At 39.2% G+C, this 6,872-nt stretch overlaps 1 long non-coding RNA gene across 1 annotated transcript; it reads right to left on the bottom strand.

Moving 5' to 3' along the window:
• Window positions 1-473: 473 nt before the first annotated feature.
• Window positions 474-5,808, bottom strand: LOC146565232 (uncharacterized). Its single transcript, XR_014893993.1, has 3 exons — window positions 5,639-5,808; window positions 1,772-2,140; window positions 474-1,619 (listed from the first exon to the last, which is right to left on the bottom strand). It is a non-coding gene; the product is annotated as an uncharacterized LOC146565232 (long non-coding RNA).
• Window positions 5,809-6,872: the final 1,064 nt, after the last annotated feature.

Here is a 6,872-nt window from a genome sequence, read left to right as displayed (position 1 = left end):
AATCGCGGTGATTTAACGTGTTAATTAGACCCTGCTTTCAGATGTAGATCTCTCTGTTCTCGCTATAAGAAAACCCAGACACCAAACTGCTCCTTATTCACTCAGCTACAGTCAATAATGGCTAAAATGTTACATTTAACACTTATAACTGCTGATAGATTGTGCTCTAAAACCCAGAGGCTGATCTCAAATCTGTGCTCGAGCCTCATCCGGACAGAAAAAAACAACAAAGGCTATTTTTGTCATTGCTGATTATTAGGTTGGAAGATTCAAGGATTAAAGCTACTGAGGTTGGGAATTTTTGAAGTTGCATTCCCAACTTGTTCCACTAGAGGGCAATACACAAATATTCAACATGAGATGAAAATGGCTAAAAGCTGCATTTTGATGTGTTTAGGCTTTAATATTCATATAAGAGTCCATATAAAACAACATCAAAGCATTACAAATCATAGCTCACACCATTGTGCAAAAATAGTAACACTATACAAGAACAGCTTAAAAAAAGTTGTTGTTTCTCACTCTCTGGGCAGTATTTCTGTTTATGGGAAGAATATTGTATTCAGTAAACTTGATTTTGTTTTCTTTGTTCTTTATAAATGTACTTTAATAAGTTTATAGTGCCGTACAAATCAGATAAGTGTAGCATGACAGATGTTTGCTTTGAATACACAAACTTTATGCAGGAGTAGGTAATGGATAATAGCTTTGTAAATACCTGAACATGAATAACTTCAAGCTCATTATATAATATTATACTACGGTATCTTTCTAACTAACCAGGCAGCTCATTCTCTTTTTCTTGACAATACTTTTTTAAAGACAGAACACATTTTGTGTCAGCTTGAAAAGAAAGGCAGATGAGATCAGAGGTCAAATGTGATATTTAAAATTCCCACATATACCAGCATCATTTTCTAAATGTTGCCAATACAAACAAAAGCAGTAGAATTTTAAACATAGTTTTAAAGATAAAAGACATTTTATGAAAGTTTGACCTTTTTCAACCTCAAAGAAGAGGTCAGAGGTCCAAAGTAAGGCGATATTTAGAATCCCCATATATCATCCCTTATATGTTGTCAATACAAACAATGGCTATAAGAGACATAGTTTTAACATAGCTGTATATAGGATTATTAAATCAGATCAATCTATTGGCCCTGAAGGAGAGGTCAGAGGTCAAATGTTACATGATATTTTAAATCTTTATAAGCTACTATACGCCAGATTTTAATTGATTGTTAACATGATCCCACTCTACACCCTTACGAGGTTTTCTCGGAATTTATTCTAAACTTTTTACGTTATCATTTTTACAGACAGAAAGAATAACATGTGTACAAACATAACCTCCTTTCTGGAGGTAATAAATCTGATATAAAGGTCAAATGAAAAAGTCATGAAGATTAAAAAAATGTTTGTTTGTAAATACAGATTTTTAGCAATCAGATAGAAAATCTCTATTATGCAGTAATATTTGGTTTTGATACGATACAATTTAATTTCAGTTACACCAACAATTCATCAGACATTTGGAGAGGTGCTCATTTACGTCGCTGTACTCAGTAAACTTTGTGATTCTATTTTGTTTACTGACTCAATTCCAAAACTTTGGGACACTGAAAAAACAAACAAACAAAAAGAAAAAAAACAGAATGTAATGATTTGCAAATCTTATAACTTTTTTTTTTTTTGTAATAGAACACAGAAAACACATCCGATGTCAAAACTAGCAAGTTTTAAAACTTTGAATTTGATGGCAGCAGCTCACCTCAGAAAACTGTGTTTACCACTGTGGCCATAAACATCTGGGAACTGGTTAGTTGCTGGAGTTTGGGGACAGTCTTCTCTGATAGAGGATTCTTGCAGTCCTGCGACTTTTATGTCATCTATTTTATTTCATGACACAGCAAATGTTTCACCTGGTCACAGGTCAGAGAGGTAAAGTACAAAGTTCAACACGGCTTATCTGATCTGATCTCAGAGTGCTGAGACTCTGCAACATCACCAAGAGAACTTCAACATTAGATGAGCCCCTTTGAACAAACACTTGGTGACAATGGAGAGGAAGAAATTCCAGACTTCTTTTTAACAGGAGCTCTAGCAGAATCTGAGAGGGGCAGTCATCTGCCTCAGCTGGCTGGTAAGTCAGGAGAAAGAGAAGAGAATAAAAAAGCAAGGCAAGTTTATTTGTATAGCACAATTCAACAACAAGGTGATTCAAAGTGCTTTACAGAGACATTAGAAACAAAAACAAATAAAAGGCATGATTTAAAATTGATTAAAACAAGCAAACAAACAAACAAACAAACAAACAAACAAACATACAAAACAGTTTATAAAATCAAAAATCAAAACAGATAAAATCAGAACAGTAGATAAAATCAGTAGTTAAATGTAAGTTTTGAAATTTAAGCTTAAAGTGTGGATTTGGTGCTTTATTCAAATGCAGCTGAGAACAGGTGAGTCTTCAACCTGGATTTAAATAAACTGAGTGTTTCAGCTGATCTGAGGCTTTCTGGGAGTTTGTTCCAGATATAAGGAGCATAAAAGCTGAATGCAGCAAAATAGATCAGTGACACAGTTTAAATTCAAGACTCTAAACCACGATTTCTACACCAAATGTCCTTCTGCCTGTGGCAGGTGTTCTGTAGCAAGCATCCAAATCCAGGTGCAAGGCACATGTTGTAATCTGCGCATGCTACAGAAACCAGATTGTTGCTGAATGGGTGCTCCCAGGTGTGAGTGTGTTCAACTGGGTGAGTGTGAAGTAGGATGGAAAACAGCTTTCATGCTCACTGAGCTGACCCTTACAACAGCAAGGAAAAAGTGAGGAATATATGTGTGTGTGTGTGTGTGTGTGTGTGTGTGTGTGTGTGTGTGTGTGTGTACATGTTTAGACATCTTTGTGAGGACAGAAAATTGGCATGGTATTATACTTATGGGGACAAAATGCCGTCCCCATAAGTTTGAAGGCTTTTTTGAGGCTCAAAATGTGATTTTAGTTTTAGGGGTATAACTAGGTTATGGTTAGGTTATGGTAGATAATATGGTTAGGATTAGGCATTCATTTTTGATGGTTTCTAACCAGGCTTTCATTAACGTGATCCAGCGAGGAGTACCGTGCTTCTTCCCTTTAAATAGTGGCAGGCAAATGAGGTACAGGTGAACATCATCCTTCTCAGGTGTGTAGGCCAAAGGCAGGAACCCGTAATGAGTTCCGCCCAGGCGACAGGGGGAGAGAGAAAAACACAAACAAACCCTGCTGCCAGTGTGGGCCAGCCAGAGAGACACGGGACCGTGATATTATAAACAGTTTGCGAGAGCCTGAGTGGCAGAATGAGGAAAGAGCACTGAGATTTAAACCATGCAGAATGGATGCTGATTGGCTTGGAGAAGGTGGGCAAGGCAATTATTGCACTAGACTAGAGCAATGAGTGTGGGAAAGTTGAAGTAATGTGAAGAATACACTAACAGAAAAAAATCCAGGAACACCCAGCTTACACATAAGCTTCATTAAAAGCAGGACACAATACAGGTGTGTAAATAAGAGGGAAACAGTTATACAGTTAAACAGCAGTAACAATAAAGATGTAGTGAGGGCAGACGATTTTAACCCTGGTGAAGGAGAAGGTTTGGAGACGGTGGTGCTGACAAAAAAGACAGGACGCTGACCTGAACATGTTCTGCTCTTCATTGAGAGTGACAGAGATGGGCAAGATTAGAAACTAGTACTTCAGAGGGACAGCTCAGGTTGAGCAGTTTGGAGAAAGAGTTAGAGAGGCGAGGCTGAGGTGGTTTGGACATGTGCAGAGAAGAGAAAGTCAATATATTGGAAAAAAGATGCTGAGTATGGAGACACGAGACAGGAGGAAGACAGGAAGACTACAGAGAAGATTCATGGATGTAGTGAAGGAGGACATGCAGAAGCTTGGTGTGAAAGAAGATGATGCTGGGCATCAGGAAAAGCCATTATTGCAGTCTGTGAACTGTAACTAAAAGAATGACACTGATCTGATTTGCGTTACTATCTGTATAAAATAAATGGTTTTAAAATGTAAATGTTCTACAAGATTCTTCAGTATTCTTTCTGAAAAGAGAACAAACTGTGAGTAGCATCGTTGTTTCTTATTAGCAGAGAAATATTGTCCTCATTTTCTGACCTAATTTTCAGCCCAGCCCCGATCACAGCAACATGAAAGCTCTTCTTTATCTCTGGATGAGAGACAAAAAGACAGCAGGGTAGGAGAAGTCGCAGACAACTGTACCGTGGAGCAACGGGGGACGGGGCTTTAAATCCAGACATCAGTAGTAATTGTAACAACGTCATTGTTAGAAGCTGATTCCATGGGACAGCCACCTGCAGAGAATGAGACCAACCTCAAGATCTGAAACGATGTTTATCCTCAGAATAGATGAGAAGGAGTGACAGGAATAAGAGGTTTATATTTAAGGATTTATGGGATTTGTCAGAGTGAAGCATAGTTATTTTGCAAGTGGCACAGTTATGAAAATAGGTTCATGCCAGTGAAGCTCCCCCGTCTCATACAGTATGATAAACTACTGAAATTATGCTTTTTTCCTCCTGATTTTCTTTCTCTTCGACATTTCTAATTCATTCGTTTTCACCTTTTTTGTATTTCTGTTCTGTTAAATGGAGCCCTGTTCCATTCAAAATCACAGAAATATTTTTAGAAAAGTAAAAGTAGTAGTGTTGTAGAAAAAAATACATATTCCTGGCTGGTTGATACAGTCCTGTGAAAAACAAAGTGTATACCCAATGATTCAGTAACACGTAAAACCACCTTTACCAGCAACTTGGAGTAATCCCTTTCTGTATGACTTTATCTATTCATATTAATTTTTTTCTATGTTATTTTCAGGCATTCGTTTATTTACAGCTCTCTTAAGATCCTGCCACAGCATTTTAATTGGATTGAGGTCTGCACTGGGCCAGTGCGACACCTTCTTTCTTTTCTTTTTTTATAGATTCGGTCCTCTGCTTGGGATAATTGTCCCAAACATGAGCCAGTTTGGCTTTAGCTGTCAGACAGATGGCCTTACATTTGACTCTAAAATATTTTGGTATGAAGAGGAATTCATGGTGACTGCAAGATGCCCAGGTCCTGTGTGTCATGTGAGGGCTGTGTGCAGGCAGGAGTGGTAGAAAGGAGGACCCAATGTGCAGACTAGGGATGGGTATCGTTTAGGTTTTATCCGATACTGCTGCCAAATCGGTACTTTTGAAACGGTGCCGGTGCTCAAACGGTGCTTAAACCGGTGCTTAAAGAATGGAGAACACAAAATTGGTCCAAAAACCTCTCATGTTCAGCTGGTTTTTTGTAAAAAGATAACAATGTTAGCCTTTTCTGCAGCTATGGGGCATATATGGCATCACTCTTGGCTGGAAGCAGTGCTTAAACAATGGAAAAAACACAGACTTTGTCCAAAACCTCTCATGTTTAACTGTTTTCCACTTTTTCTTTGGTCATTTTAGCCTTTTTGGCCAGGGTGAAGGGAGTATCTGCCATCAAACAAGAAGACAGCCGCATGTAGCTATGATGATGTTTGCTAGTTCACCTTACATGCATTAATGTAATAACGTGGTTAGCCTACTCAACGTAAATTAGCTACTCACGCAGAGAAGAACGGCTGCTGCCATCATCATCCTCATCATTTCTGCTACACTGGCAGGGCTAGGGGCCAGGACTCTCCTCTTCGTGTTTTTGGGGGATGTTGCATAACAGCCAACCCACCCGCAGTAGATGAGCTGGGTGTGAGGTCTCGCAGCAAGCTATCAAATACGGCGCATTTCTGGGCTTTTAAAAAAACGCTATGCGTCGCCAGGTGTTTCATCGGATTCTTGGTGTTACCTCCTTTGACAGTATCACAGTATCAGCTTAAAGCACTTGTTGCTGCTGAGTTTGCATCTTTTGCTGTGAAGTACAGCCAGACTTTTGACCGCTTCGCCTTGGACATTTTTAATCTGTAGCTCTGCTCTAACAGAACGTACGTACCTGGCCCCGCCTACTATCCTCGGAAACGTAAAATGATTGGCTAGAATCTAAAGTGTATCACAGCTCAGGAAAAAAAAGCACCGAAATGTGCGCTGCTTTTCGGTCTGGTTACTACCGTTTATGTCAGAACCGGTGCCATCATGGCACCGGACACCGGTACCCATCCCTAGTGCAGACACTTGGAGGCAAAAACATGAACTGAAAACAACTTTAATGCTGAACTCAAATATAACCAAACTGAGAATACAAATAAACTTACACAGGCAGACAGAACATACAGCATAGGATGAGGGTAGATCGCAACACGGACAGAGGAAAACACAGGGCTTCAATACACAGAGGGAGCAGTCAGGGAATGAGAGACAGGAGGGAAACAAATGGGACAAATCAGGCCTAACAAGACAAGGGAGGCAAAACCAGATACTTTAACATAGGACACAGACTTTCAAAGTAAAACAGGAAACAGAACACAGAGACGCGGACTTGACAAGGGGATACAGCAGACAGGGGAGACAGAGCAACTAAGGAACACAGACAGAAACCAGAAGGCAGAAAAGAAACCAAAAGACTAGAAATGATAAATAATGGCCAAATCAAAGTTCAACAATAATGACAACTCGAAACTCTGGGGCGACGACCCAGGTTTCCTAACTCTGTGGCTACAAGAACACATTATTATTCCTTTACCGTTATGTTTAATACTGTATATGAGGTGTTTTTTGTTGTTGTTGTTGTTGTTGATTTTTTTTGCCAAATATCCCTCTGTACTTTATGGCCAAACATCTCCACTTTGGTCTGTCCAAAGAACACTGTTCAGAAGACAAATCAAACTTTGCACACCTTAGATATGTAATT

The sequence above is a fragment of the Mchenga conophoros genome, linkage group LG10, assembly GCF_057382185.1.
Source record: "Mchenga conophoros isolate Kocher_MC1m ecotype Shallow Benthic linkage group LG10, M_conophoros_male_GT1.1, whole genome shotgun sequence".
In the NCBI taxonomy this organism is placed as follows: domain Eukaryota; kingdom Metazoa; phylum Chordata; class Actinopteri; order Cichliformes; family Cichlidae; genus Mchenga; species Mchenga conophoros.
The sequence above is the reverse complement of the archived record's forward strand: the minus strand, read 5'-3'. Positions and strand labels throughout refer to the sequence as shown.